Source organism: Choloepus didactylus, chromosome 9 (assembly GCF_015220235.1).
Source record: "Choloepus didactylus isolate mChoDid1 chromosome 9, mChoDid1.pri, whole genome shotgun sequence".
NCBI classification, from domain to species: Eukaryota; Metazoa; Chordata; class Mammalia; order Pilosa; family Megalonychidae; genus Choloepus; species Choloepus didactylus.
Window position 1 is genome coordinate 46,076,745 of NC_051315.1, and position 15,628 is coordinate 46,092,372.

The 15,628-nt window shown below is 41.5% G+C and overlaps 1 long non-coding RNA gene across 1 annotated transcript in view; it reads left to right on the forward strand.

Moving 5' to 3' along the window:
* LOC119544430 overlaps positions 1-9,639 on the forward strand; it is a 101,550-nt gene extending 91,911 nt beyond the window's left edge. Inside the window, exon 3 of the long non-coding RNA XR_005218836.1 lies at positions 9,329-9,639. This is a non-coding gene — a long non-coding RNA (uncharacterized LOC119544430). The remainder of the gene's footprint in view (positions 1-9,328) is intronic.
* Positions 9,640-15,628: the final 5,989 nt, after the last annotated feature.

Consider the following 15,628-nt stretch of genomic DNA (forward strand, 5'->3'; position numbering starts at 1 on the left):
AAAATTGCTGTTCTAACTCTCCCACTGGTTTCCCTTCTTTATTCAACTATGACTTTACACAAAAGCTTTCTATGCAAAGATAATTGGATTTCTAACGCTATTTGTTCAAAACTCATTTAAGATTATAATGGCCCAAGTTACAGTGTTCATATCAACTCATCAGTAGTAAAGTAGCAATTTCTGGATAAATATGTAGAGTTTTGTACATACATCTAGCATTACCAAATAGGAACAGAAAAAGAAACCAGAAATAGAAATCTGTTAATATAAACAGATACCACATATGCCTTGCTGCACTAGACTTGAATGTGCTGGATAAGTTTAGGTTTTCAACATCTGAGTGCTATTTTTATCTTACCTATGTATGTATTTGTTTAGTGTTTAATCACTGCGGTACTTTTGGCAAATGGGTCACTGAAGAAGAACAATATAGCCTGCTGTATTCACGACTGAAGTGCAAATTTTAACTCTTCTAAAATGAATCAAACATAGACTTTAATAGCGATTATCTCTCCAATGGAGGTTGCAACAGAACCCTGGTTCCTGAATATCATAAAGGTACCCTTTAGCATTTTTTGATAACAAGTAGAATGTTTTTGTGAAGGTGCACGTATTTCTATGGATTTTTGTGTTTACATTATGTATGTTGGACAGCTTTTTCACCTTTTCAGATATATGGTAGTAATAGCTGTTTTCCCTGCATTTTTTTTCTTTCTCTGCTCTATCCCCTATCCAAGAAAGAGGCCACCTACCACTCATTAGCTGAAACAAAAGGCTGAACGCATCAGTGCTTAAGCAAGGAACAGCTGTGTTGTTAAGACAAAATGTCTTCTTGCAGACACAGAGCTTATATAGGCTTGGGGGAAGCATGGCATTCAGCCATTGGTGGACTCTCAGAAACAGGAGTGGCCAGGGATTGGCTGACCTGCAGCCATGATCAGCCGTCACTGGAGTGTGGCTGTAGCTGATTGGCTGGATTTTAGAAGCACAGTTACTACTTCAAAGTTGTCATGAAGTGATTAGGGCGAGTTCGAAACTAGTTCCAGTAGTTACGTGTTGCTGTAATCATAATTTGTCTTTCTTGAATTTGGAGTATTTACTATTTTATTTTCAACACCCCCCTTCTACCCCCCATCTCAGGCAGCCTGCTTTCTCACTGTAGTACGAAATATTGGGCAATAGATTCTTTACGCGTCCATTCAATCTTAAAGTGCCCATACCCTGGCCCTCTACCCTAGGTAAGGTAGGTAATACATGGCCCTTGTGTGAGGCAGTCCCTCTTCCAGAGGCGACTCTGTTCAAAGCTTTTTCCATTCTTTACCAGGGTTCCCACATTAAGATTTAGGCTACACTCTAGCAGTTTCTACCAATCAGGTGGATTTGCCATGGAGATGGTAGAAGCCTATAAACCATTACAGCCCCTGAACAACTTAGTAAAATTTAACCATTCTGTGCTCCATTCTTTTAGGCTTCTCCTTCCCAATAAACCAGCTGAAGAAAGAGTTCCACTGGCAATTTTTCTCCAGAAAATATAATGTGATGTATTATACAATGCATGGTTGTTCTGTAACTTTCAAGGGCAAAGGTCCTAAACTTTACTCTGTGGAAGAGATCTGTTTCTGAAAAAGGACACAGTAGCGGCAATTAGGAGCACAAAGACAGGCAAACATGGATTCTAATTCTAGCTGTGTCACTTACCAGCTGTGAGACCTTGGGTACTTTACTTACCCTCTCTGAGCCTCACTTTCCTGATTTGTAAAATAGGGATAAAGCACAGTTCTTTTCTCATAGGATTATTATAAGGATTAAATGAGAGGAACACATAAACACTTAGGATGGTGCCCAGTACACAGTAAATGTTCACAATGTTGGTCATATCATGATTAGCTGTTTTTTTCTGTAAAGAAAGCTGGTGGATACGGTAGGATAAGGAGTTGGGTCTGGGAGTCAGAAGGCCTGGGTTTGAATATAACTAATATTACCAGTCATGCAGCCAAGAATTAGTCATTAAACTTCCTAAAGACACAATTTCCATATTTACAAAATTATGAGAATATTTGCATTGCCTACAGAATTGACCTAATATTTATTAACTTTGTGGTGCTTTTCAACTCATTCTCCCAGGGCATCAATTTTCTTACCTGTAAAATGGTGCTAATAGCTGCTCAGTCTCACTGATAGGGTGGCTATGAGTATTAAATAAAATAATACAGGTAAAAAGATAAAGAACCACAGGTGGTCCTCTTTACCTGAGGATAACTAATATTAAAAGAATTAGAAGAGAAATCACTTAAAACAAGAATCAAGATTTCACAATAATTGGTATTTTAAAAAACATTGATTGTTTTTAAAGATGAAACAGAAAAGTCTGAAAACAAATTAGCAGTTATCTCACATTTACCAGAGTCTTATAATTGCAATTATTTGCTGATTTTTAGAATCAGAAAATGAATCAAGCGTTGATTTTTTTTGCTTCATTTTGCTGAGAAAATTTTGTGACACCCTTTGCTTTTCATTTGACTTTTGCTACACAGTCAACAAGATCATTTTTGCAAACGTATTAAAAGACTCCACTCATTTTCCCAAGGGCCTCCCTTAATCCTTTGCTTTTCAAAGCCTGCTCTTCTTGAACCTTAGATTGTGTCCCTATCCAATGCGGGGCTGAAAGCCTGCATCTTTTGCAGGATATACAATTTCACTTTGTCGCAATCAATTTACATTTTATTTGCATTGTATTATTGACCGTACAGGAGTGTCCAACAAAGATCTTAAGTGGCTTTAAGTAGGAAGTTACCATTAAGTAGGAACTAATGTTAAAAGTGGTCAATTAGTGAGTTTTTTTCTATTCTGAGAAAAAGATTTTTGCATTCCTACTCAATCTTGAAGTTACATAGATTTAGGTAATGAGGACCAGCTCCCCTCCCTAAAACTATATATGATGGTATTCCAAATGCCCTTGGATGGAGATTACCATTTTAAGGCATCCTAAAATGTTTCTCAAGTAAAACGAAAAACTAATCTGGGTTTCCAGAGACCACCTTTTCTTATTTCTTATTTCTGCATTTCTTATTAGTTAGTGGTAATTCAGGGCGAGGGGTGTCCTTTCCCTTCCAGGTGTTGCCCCGTTTCGCGCTGCTGGCAGGGGTGGACGATGATTTTTGAAGTAAACACAGGTGGGCCAGGCATAGAACTAAGTTTGCAACTTGCAGGAAAAGAGTGAATTCCTGTGTGTGGAGCGCCTGCGGAGGCTTGACTGATTAAGGCCTGTAGAAATTTTCTCAGTCCTCTGCAGGCAAGAAGAGTTGGTGATTAAAGACATAAGGAATCCGGGAGGAATAACCCCTTCTCCCGAACACTTTCCATAACCCATAACATCTTCTGACACGTCTGGAAGGGGAAGTAGCTGATGTTTGTCAGGATCACAAAAGCCACCCTTCCCCCGTCTTGAAACAAACTCCACTCTCCTGTCCTGTGGTAAGATTAGCAGTGAATAAGACCTGAGATTAAAAAGGATTTCACGGTGCTTTTGTGGGATTTCCTAAACAGGCAGCTGCGGGCGGAAATTTAGACAAACAACGGGCCTTTTAAGGGGGTCCTTGCATGATCTGGTCCTTTCAGTGCTGACCGTGTTGCTGCCGGTTGCTGAGGTCAGACCTTGGTATGATAAGGAGCTAGAACTCGGAGGATCTGGGGGAGCCTTTTGAATGCCCTTTGTTCTCTTCTTCCTCCCGAGGAGGACGGCTGTGCGGGCTGCCGAGGAAGGGAGGCGCCGCACTGTTCGCTGGGAGGAGACCTATTGAGGAAATGAGCGATTTCCACCCTGAAGTCCTTTCTCGTCAAAGCAGCTCCGACCGAACCTCCTCCCGCCAGGCCCGGGCCTGTGAGGGAAGCTCTTGCACGCTCTCCGGAAAGACCAAAGCCAAATATTGACCGTCTCAAAGCTTCATTTTCACCACCTCTTAAAGCCGTCCTAAAGGCTTGTAGCTTCTCATTTAGGAGAGGGAAGAGAGCCCCTTGGGAAGATCCGCTTTTGAAGGCATAAGCTCTAACGTTTGAAATCTGTTGGCAAACTGTGCATTTCTCTGCTCTCGCTGGGGCAGCTGGATTCTCTCTCAATGAGTCACAGGGCTGCCAAGCATTTCAATGAGAAATCCTCGGGGTGTCCTTTAAACACTGCTCAAAAAGCCCAGCCTCGGAGGAACGCCTCCTGCAGGCCACAGTTGTGTTTACAAAATCCTTGGGGCTGGTGTGTCTGGAAGGCGGCTTTAGGAACCTCGTGCAACCCTGGAGGGGTTGCAAAAGGGTGTCTAAGCGGTGGCCAGAGGCCTGTGACATCAGAAGCCAAGCCTGGCAGACACAGTGAGGGAAGTAGAGCCTCCATGAGGGCATCCGGGTAACTCCTACCTTCCGCAGTCGGTAGCTTTGCCATCCGGGGTCCCCCAGAGCATTGGTTGGGGCGGGGAGGAGCCATGCAGCGCATCACCCCCACAAAGTGTGAGCAAACCTAGGTCATAAGGACCATGTTGTTTTATATCGGAAAAATGATGATTCAATGGGAAAGGCTGGTTAGGGGAGATAATGAGTATCATTCAAGGGCCTATAAGATGCTTGCTTAGGAGAATCTACAGAGTGGCCAAAGTCATGAAGCTGCTGACGTAGGAGCTGACAGTAGCTGGGGAGATAAGATGAAGACACTTGAAACTACAAGGGGTGATTCTCCGGGGCATTGTGCCATTTTATCTGGAAGTTTAGCCTCTGGAGTCCGATTTCCTGGTGTGACTCCTGGCTTCTTCCCCTTCCTGTCTGTGTAAACTCAGACACTCAGCTTCCCCATCTTCAAAATGTGTGTATCACAGCATCCACCCCAAAGGATGGAGTGAAGCTCAAATGAGCTATCTCGATGAAGTACTGAGCAGCAAAAGGTGCTCACTACACATTAGCTATTGACATTATCCATTATGCAAAGACAGAATAAAGCTCTGAAGAGTGTGGTGCGGCCTGGAGTGACTAATGGTTCAAAGAAACAAGAATTAAGTTGGATTTAAGGTGGGTTTGGAAAAATGGGCTGGATTGAGACTGGCAGTGGAGAGAGGCAAAAACCATTTCAGGACATGGAGATGAGTATGAGAGAAGACAGAGAGCCAGTGTTCCTATACGTGGGTTGGTTTGGATAGCAGACGGCCTAGAGCAGAGGCATGGATTGCATAGCAGGAAATAGGTTTAGTTTAAATAGGCAGGGCCTGGAAACTGGACTGAGACAAATTCAACTCGATACGATAGGGAGGAGAGAGAAGTCCAACGTAAATCTCTGAACAGGTGAGGATGTGTTGAAGGTGGGGTTGAAAGGGGACTAAAGGGCAGTGATTGCAGAATAACCGGAATTGGTGAGTCTGGAGTTGGCTGGTGAGGGTGACATGGTGGTATCTGGGTGTGTGGTCCTGGGATCTGGGATGGGATGAGAGGGATGGATTAGAAAGACATTTACAGGGTACATGAAATAAGACTTGGCGACTCTCCTGTGCATAACGTATACATTATGGAATTTGAAAGTCTTAACGCTTGAGTGAGTCCTGATATTTTGGCTTTAGGGAAGAGAAATGCATTTAAGTTAAATCAAGTAATTAAAGATTTGCACACAAGCATGGGAACTCCGGAGAAGCTAAACAGACTAACAAAAGGATGCCTCAGGGACGTAGTCACTGGAGAGTCTTCTGTAACCCAAATGGCACCAGTAAGATGTTTGTGCACTTTCATTTTAATGCTCCACCATAAACAGATAGTGCCACCTGTCTGCATCTCATTTCTCACCTTTTATATGTTTCCTTTCTATTCTCTATAGTGTAATGGGGATACTGTTCTACCAATTTAAAATCAAAATGTTTAATTTCCCTCTTAAATCATATTCTTTGTAGCTTTCCATCTCAGAGGATAACCACAGAATCTCCATCCCGTGAAAAAATAATAGGTTTGAAAATCAGGCTTGGACTCAGAGAGAGGATTTTCTTTAGAATTTCAGGAACTAATTTGGATGAGTCAGAGCATAGAATTCCTCCCAGAGTCTAGAGATGATATTTACTCTGTCTAATCTAACTTGATTAGTGATACTGGAAGGATAATATGATGCAGGTTGAGTGAAGGAAAAGCCCACCCTTCCTAGCCTGAAGGATGTGGAAGAAAAGTGAGAGGCTGAAGTGGAGGAAAGTATCAAATATCTGTTTTTTTCTTTCTCTTTCTCTCACCTCCCATCACCCTCAAGACCAAACTTCAAGGACAGTGGGGTAGCTTTAGAAACAACCAGGTGACTTGGGGTACTTAAAGGGCATGAGGATTTTGCTCCGCTGCCTGCCTGGGAGCCTGGGTGGCAATCATTTCCCATGTTGCCCTCTGTGTCCTCTGGGACAGCCTCATTGCAGTAACCCTGGCGGCAGTGAGGTAGAAGAGAATTGCCTGCTGTTTTCATTTTCCTGGGCTGCCTCTGATGCCCCCAGCCATGTGAATTCCGTGTAGAGGAAGCTGAGAGTCTTGGGAACTTTCTACTACTTAGCAAGGGTGATTCGATGCTGGGGCAAATGAATGGGAGTCACTACCCTTTAAGAGGGGTCATTAACATCGGAGAGAGCTGAGGTGAGTCCACGTGAGCCTGGGAGAGCCACCAGCCACCATCCAAGCCGTGAGACACCTGGTCACAAGGGACATCAGCTGTAAACTACAGCTGTAAGTGCCAGCAGGGTCAGCAATGATCAGATGTTCAAGGGTCATGGCTGTGGGGAGTAGAGGGGACAAAAGATATTGTGTGTCTTTTAGACCTCTTTCCCCTCAGTGCCACAAATTCACCTAAGCCCCACTTGCCCCATAGTCCCAGACACCAGAGTGAAATAGAGAAGGAGAAAAAAATAAAAATCTAAAAGACTGAGTAATACTTAAATGTCAAAATTATTGCTTCAAACTAAGAATTGGACTGGGGTGTTTTGTTTTATTTTGTTTTGGTCCTCTTGTTATCTGGTGGGTGGAGACTCATGAAGAAGCTGAAAGCAGTTATAAATAAAATAAAAGAAGTTATATTTTCTCTTCACAGTGGAGCTGTAGTTTAAATAAATTTATAACACCACCACAAGAATGTCTGCTTGCTCATCATTTCCACTCCTCATAACTTCTCTTGAATATGGTCTCTCATGACTTGCCAGCCACTTTCCCGGTTGCTCTCTAAGTCATCACCTGCACTTTCATTTTTCACAGTTGTGTGTCTGACTGGCTCACTATTTGTTAGTTCAAGAACTCCCCAGTAAAGGAATCTGCTTGGCCCAAATCAGGTTGCATGGATTGGGATCTAACCTTTAGGTTATGGAAAGGGGAGACAGAGCCCTGCCCAGGGAAAGTTCCAGGAAGTTATCTGAAGTAGATAAACTAATAGAATAGGCAATTCTCTATGAGTTCACCCATGTTTAAAGTCATGACTAAAGAACCAGGAAAGTATCTTGTAAAGGTATGAGAATTTTCCATCTGGACAACCATGTTCCACCTCTATGAACCACTCCAATACGCTTATATAATTGTGATTGAATTTCTCTACCGCCAGAAATAAATTTCATCTCCTTATGCCATATGGGGAATTAGGAATCAGTCAATTCTTTGTTATGCAGAGTTTTAATTGTATATTCTAGTTACTCAGCTATTACAGTTAATAAAATTTTGCCTTTATATATTGAAGATTTTTCAAAGAATTCAAATCTATTAAAACAGATAAACTAAATCCATATTACACGTAATTCTTGTTTGAAGATTCAGAAGACCTCTGAGGATATTACAGTCTCTCTGGGTTATAATTTTGAACATCAGTTATCCTTGTTCATATGGGCAGCTGATAGTCTTTGTTAGTAATCTAAGTCAGCTTGTAATATCTATCTCATGTTACATTTTAGCCCAAGTTTTACTCCATCCGAAAGCAACTTTGGGGTATCTTGCAGTTTATTTCCTACCTCCTAAAGCTCTTTGTCTGGAGCTGCACATGTTCACACAGCAGGAGTGTTGACTTTCCTTCAAGGGGAACAGATCGTCAAGCCCATTCCAGGGGATCTTCACTTGGGCGCCAGCGCAGGGTGGGTGAGACAAAGGGAAAGCCACGTGATGACCTGAGGGGTTTTGAGAAATAGAGGTGGCTGCTGCTTTACTCAATCCTCTAACATCAGCATGACTTTAAACCTGTCCCTTTCCCAAGTGTATGACGTCAGTGGCAAGAGGAGCATGCTAATGTGAGGATTTTTTAGATGGCATCAGTTTGAAACCCGGGCATTGTTTTCCACTCAGAGGCATCACATAGGCTTACCCAAGATCCCAAGGGAAATGGGAGGGTATATAAAGTCTCTTTTATTCTAATTCAGTGCCACTCCTTAGTGTCACATGTGAAAATAATGTGCACTTCAACATCAGCTGTAATAGTTGAAAAACAGATCAAAATAGAGTCAAATATAAATGAATGCAACTTCAATTATACTCGCAGATAGGGGACAGCTCATCAGCCTTAACCTATGCCACCATAGCTCACCCATTAATTTACTTTCATTCAACAAGCCTTTAGTGTACATTTCCCCATGTATCAGGCTCTTTGCAAATTGCTGGGGCACAAATCTCAACTGGCTTTTCTCAATTCTAGCAGGAGCCTCTCTCACCTCAGCCCTGATTTACTAGGGTATTTGTTTGTTCTGAGACTTTTTTTTTCTCCCAGGACAGCTCAACATCAGAAGAGAGCTGAGGTCTTGATTAGAGAGTTCAATCAAAATATAAAAGGAATTAGAGAAAGGGTGGGAACTCTGTAAACTTCATCTCCTTTTCCCATATGCAGATTCCTTGAATCCCATCTGAAAATCTATAGCCAGATATCCAACCCTAAATGGATTAAGGGATGAGGTTGTTTGGCATCTCCTCAAGCACTTCATCTACAAGGGGCACTTAGCATTGCTGCACATGGAATGAGACAGAATAAAGGCTTTTTTGGAAAGAACTCTTCTCATGGAGAGTGCTGTATGGTTGCAAGTAATACTTGTGTGGGCAGGGGTTGGGAGACCCAAGGCAGGCTTTGGTCACAACAAATGTTAAAGTATACTTCTGTTTCGCTGAATGGAGCCCACCTGGTTTTAGCCAGAGCTAAGTTGCTCAGGAAAATAAACTGAGGGCTCCCCACAAACTTTCTCTCTATTTTCCCCCACATAACACACAGTTTCTCCTCTAAGTTAAATAAGTATGTAAAGAATACTGGTTTAAAGAGTTGTAAATTATTATCTGCCCAGGATGCCTTATTCCATATTTAACCATTTTCTTCTTGCTTCTCTAGGACCTACCATTTGCATGGCTCCAAAAGGAAGTCAGAAAGCCACCTGTGGAATCGAGGAATGTTTGGAAATTCTATCCTGCCCATCCCCCAGCTGACCCAGCACTTGCTTGCTAAGGATCGAATCGAATCAGGATGCGAATCACGGTGTTCTTGGCCATCTCCCCTCCTTCCACTGCAGCCCCTCCCCTCCCTTCAGGTCCCCAGTGCTGTTGGGGTGAGCCCCCCAATTTAGTGTTCCCCATTGTGGTTCTAGGCGTTCTGCTAACCCCACTTCTCCATCACAAGTTAATTATTACCTGTTTGACTTTTACTAAACTACCGATTCAAAAATAATGGATGACTCGTGATCCGTGTCTAACTTCTTCTCCATAGAGAGACATAGAGATAAAAGGAAAGGCACTAGAGATGGACAGCTTGCTTCACAGGAATGAGTGGGTGGGCTGGTGGGCTCTGGGACAGATGGACAGCCGTTTGGGGCTTTGGCATCTGGCAGTGGCACTTGGGCAGGAGAAAAACTTTCCCATTCATGCCAGAGTCCTTCTGCCTTCCTCTAACCTCACCAGTTAAATTCCAAGTTATTTTCAGGTGAAATACACATCATAGGGGGTCAGGTCTTCCCTTGTGTTCTTTTTACCATTTTTCTTTTTAAGATTCTGCATCTGTTTGTGGCCCAGCATTTCCTAGAAGCAGAGAATTTTTGTTTGTTTCTTGGTTTTCTTTTTGGTCTCTTGTCTTTTTTCGAGGGTGATGAATTAATGAGTCTTTTTCTCTGCTGTGAACAACAGGTGCATGGAAATCATTGTCCAGGAGAACAGGCTGCAGCAGTTTGTCTTCAATATACTCTGTGGGAGGTAGGAGCACCAGGCACTGGAACTGACTCATGTGTTTGGGATCTGAGACCATTTTAAAGGTCTTAGTCTGTAAGAGAACAGTTGGTCAGCTTTCATTTGGGGTTCCAAAGTGAACTGGGTAATATCACTTGGGGAGGAGACGTTCTAAATATTTTACGTTAGTTTCTTATGATCATACCTTAGAATTCAAACATATTTATTTAAGGCCTAAATTCTGTTGACAGCTTTCACTTGGAAGAGGCTTGTGCAAAGTGTCATTTTTTGGTGATTTTATTTATTTGGACCACTGGGCCCTTTGCATTTGAAGTAAAAATGCCCTTGGCTCCAGGCCTCTTCCTTCACTACAATGATTCATTTTTTTATTTCTAACAGTCAATCTCTTTTATTTCCTCAATTTTATTTTCCTTTTGTCTTTTTTTCTGAGTGGAGAAGTGGAAATACTAAGAATAATAGACAGCAGTAGAGAGTGGGGGTTTTGATGCTTATTTCTTGACACAGAAATTTAACAGAGACTGGCTCTATAGAGATTCATGAGAAATAAATGAGCCTTTGCAGACTGAGATTTTCCACGTGCTTTCCCAGCTGTGGTGTAGAACATCTCCTGGAGACAGGTAACATATTATTCTCACCACTCTGCATTTTTGAGAAACTGTGAGAGGCATTAACAACTATTTGCTAAAAGTGGAGAGGCCAAAACTCTAAGTGAAGACAGAAGTAAGCCATTGGGGCTCTAATTTGTTTACATGGATTACTTGGCTTAGGTTTTTGTTGTTTTTTCCCCCCATGTACTTTTCTATCCTGTCCTTGTTCTCTATCAAGGTAAGAGGAGAAAAATTGCCTTATTTCCAACCATAAAATTCCAGTCTTTAGAAGAGACCTTGGGAGAAGAAGGACTTGGCATTTACTGAATGGACAAAGAGGAAAAAAAGTTTCAATTATTCAAGGAAATTTTAAAAATGAGTTTTAATTTGCTACTATCAAATATAAATATTAATTTTGAAATGGGTTGGCTCTCGGAAGCAGATAATGTAATGGGTTGTGAACTATTAAAAATCACCGAGGGACACTAAGTAATATATGTATATAATATCCTTTATTTTATAATGACTCAAACTGTTGAAAATTGATTTTTTTTCCTATGGAATTTATAAACCAGGGGAGGATTTCATATACTTTGTGATTAAATTAACTTTAATGGCCATTTACATTCACAGTCAGATCCTGGGAAAGGAAGAGTTTAGGGGGATAAAATTCGATGGTGTCGTGCCAAGGGCAGATTGAGGGATATCTAGTTTTTAGAATCTGAACTACAGGAGGGAAAAACTTAAATGGATTAACAAATATTACATAGTGTGAAGACAATAATGACTACACTTTACTGAGCACAGTGCTATTCATATATGACATTTCATTATATCTTCATTAAATCCTGCAAGTAGGGGACTAACTTCCATTTTATGGCGGTGAAATGTAGCAGGTACATTGAGGAGCCTGCCTGGCACACATCCTCCCACAACAAATCCCTTGCTCTTTTTTCTGACCAACAGTGCCTCCAAGGAAGTGCCCTGCTTCTCTGCTTCTCCTTGATGGATAATTTATTGTCTAGCTACAGAAATTTTAGGGTGGGGGAAGGTTGCCAGATTTAGCAAATAAAAATCCAGGATGCCTTGAATTTATCAGACAACTCTAGGTGAGGGCTTATGGGCACTTGCTGAAAGGGAGGAAGCTGAAGGAAAAAGCAGGTAAGAAATCAGGACCCAACAATGAGGGTTCCAATGACTAACCTTAATTACCAGATTATCACATGAAGCTGTAGGAGAAAGTGGAATGACAGAGATTTGGTAAACTGGGTAGAAGTACCAGTGGTACTTGCGGTAAGTATTCAATAAATAGTGACTGTACTACAAGTTACTATTATCTAGAATGGGCTCAACCATTATTACTTGGAGTGGATACTCATTATATGGGTATCAAGGGTTGGAATTAAGAGAACAAACTGGAGTGACAACAGCTGCAACGTCTTAGCCATGTCACCCTGATCAAGCTACGTAACATCTTTGGGCTTCAATGCCTTTATCTGTAAAATGAAATGATACTGTCTTTAAGAGTTATTGTCCTCAACAAATGGCAGTAGTGGCTTATCTTTCTCATTATCATCATCATCATCTAGAGTAGGGATTAGGAGGCATTTTCTGTTAAGTGCCAGATAGTAAATATTTTAGGGTTTGTGGGCCATCCTACTGCAACTGCTCAACTCTGGTATTGAAGCAATAAAGTAACCAGGATCAATATGTACCTGAATGGGTATGACAGTGTTCCAATAAACTTGTTTACGAAAACAGACTTGGGGTCAGATTTGGCCTGAGGGCTGTTGTATGCCAACCCCTGCTTCACAGCATGATTCTGCAGTTTCTTCCCAAATCACATCATCTTGAGGAGAGAAGGAAAGAGGTGCTGCTAGAGCTGGTCACTAAGCAGGGGTGTATCTCTGGCAGGAGATGGCCAGGAGTCACTTACAGCAGGGCTAGAGGGGAGAAAGTGGCAGAAGACGTGGGTGTAAGTTGTGGGCAGTGAGTAGCAACTGCCTTTTGGGAAGCCCAGACCTAGAGCAATAAATAAGAAAATCCTGAGGACAGGGTGGGGTTTTATGTACTTTTTTTTTTTTAAGATTTATTCACACACCATACAATCATCCAAAGTATACAATCAATTGTTCACATTACCATCATATAGTTGTTCTTTCATCACCCTGATCTATTTTTTTAACATTATCCTTGTACCAGAAAAAGTGAAAATAAGAATAAAAAAAAAAGAGTAAAAAAAGAACACCCAAATCATGCCCCCCACCCTATTTTTCCTTCAGTTTTTTGCCCCCATTTTTCTACTCATCCATCCATACACTGGGTAAAGGGGGTATGATCCACAAGGCTTTCACAATCACATTGTCACCCCTTGTAACTATATTGTTATACACTTGTCTTCAAGCTTCAAGGCTACCGGGTTGTAGTTTGATAGTTTCAGGTATTTACGTTATGTACTTTTATTATAATAATATTTAAAATATACTGGGTGCTTATTGTGTGCTGGCCACTGTGCAAAGCACTTTATATACATTATCTCCTTCAGGCCACCCCAAACTCTCCAAGAACGGGTACTACTATTATCTACACTGTATAGATGAGGAAACTGAGACTTGGGAAAAACACACATGATCCTCAGTTCAAAATCAAGCAGTCCGACTCCGGTATCTGAAGGACACTAACTCCTACACCATATTGCCAGTGCCTTTACACGTCCTGGCACTCAGTGCCATCCTATAACTGTTTGTAGAATGAACAAATGAATGAATAAATGATTTTTTTTTAAGGTAAATCATTAGCTGCACAGAAGATATTTGATCTTTGGTCAAATTGTTAGCAGGTTATTGGGCAAGTTCCTGAGACTATAGATCAGTTTCCCCAGGGAAAGTGAGGTATTTTACTCACAGGTTTTCAACTTATTACCATGACTTGAAGTTTGAGGGATTTATCTTCTACAGTTTGAATGGGGAGAGTTGGGCATAAAGAGAAGGCAGAAATTGATAGTGAAGAAAATAATGGAGTGTGTATTCTAAAGAAGAGATTTTGTTTATTAGGTTTGATGGATAGTGTAATCATCTGCCACAAGCATTATTACAATTTCACTGTGCCTTAAAGGAAAATACTGTTAGCTGAATTAACGAAAGATCTTGTACATTTGGAAAAGTAACAAAAGGGAAGAAATGAGGTTTGCAAAGGATTAATAAAGTTTTGATGAACCTTTTCATGGTTTGGCTTGTTGGATTTTGTTTTTTCGAAGACAAAGGTCCTTACAATGTGTGGGGGAGGAAGGGTGCAAGGGAAATTAAGTATTGTATTTCTCTTGGTTCTTTTGGAGAATCATTGGTTTGCAGATAGAAGATCATTTTCCTCTGATAAAATGAGATTGTGCTGAAATTGCTCTAGTGGGACATGGGGAAGAGTGGGGCTGATCAAAATGACAAAAACCATCCAAATCCAGTAAAGTTGTGGGAATCTGGCATGTGTTAGGGTGTGGGTGATGGGCTTTGCTGCTTTTCTACTGCATTTTCCAGAACTGTCTACCACTTGTATTTTAATTAATTTCTTCTCATCCTTACAAGTGGAAAAAAATGAATATTCAATGAATATTATATTACAATAGGCTAATGAATTTTACATGACACTGGACTAGGCCCTGTATGAGGAAACCCGGAAGCAGCTCTCTAGGAGTTTCTGTCTTAAAGTAACATCACAAGCAAATATGGATCACAGTCAACACCTCATTTCTTCATTCATTGGACACTTATTGAGAGTCTCCTCTGTGCCAGAGACTGAGTATATGTTGCTAAATACAATACAGCTCCCTCAAAGAGCTTACATTCCTCTGGAAGGTTCAGATGACTGACCCCACTTCCTAGCAATTAATTGGCATCCAGTAAATTTTTGTCTAATTCATGAGTAAGTAAAGATTTCATTTTAATGTCTGACTATGAGAGAAGAACTGCATGTTTAGGTTCCTTGGGAGCACAGAGAAGGGCTTCTATTTAAGAACTTGTGGACCAGGGAACAATTCCCCAAAAAGACAGTATTTGTGGTGAGTCTGAAGCAAGGGATGGGAGAAGGCCGAGTTTCAGGTGCTGAGGATGGCATATTGGCAGGCACCAAGGTATGAAATAGCACAGTGCATTGCAGAAATGGCAAGGAGTTGGGGATGGCTGTGCTTCTCATGTGCATTTGTTTCAATGAATGACATCTCCATCCATCCATTTAGTCAAGTCAGAAATCTAAATGTCATCCTTGACTTTTCTTTCTTTTTGTTAGTCCTATAGCCAACCCACCATCAAACCCCATTAACTTTACCTTCTAAATATCTCTCAGGTACGTCTAGTCCTCTGTATCTCCTCTATGACCACCAGACTAGTTTGGGCCACCATCAGCCTCCACTTGAATTATGCAATAGCCTTCTAACTAGAATACCAGATCCACTCTGTCCCTTCCAATTCATTCTCCATACTGAAGCCACAGTGATGTTTTCAAAATAAATCTGACAGTGTTGTCACCACCTCTTCCCCTCCACTTCTTAATATTTTTAATAGTTTCCCATTGCCATTAGGCAAGGACAAAACCCTTGGCCTGGCTTCAACGTCCCATGTGGGCTGGCTCCCTCTTTCTCTCTCCAGCACCCTCCCATGTCATGCTCACCCTCCTTCCTTGTGTTCCAGGGCACTAACCTTGCAGTCCCTTGGACTCCACAGAGTCCCTTCTCAAAAGGGCTGTGCACATACCGCCCCCTCTACCTGGGATCTCTGCTCCCCCATTCTTTGTCTAGTTAATACACATTCTCCAGGACTCAGCCCAGTTTTTACACCCTCTGAGCCATCTTCCTTGACTCGCATAATTAAGTGATATCC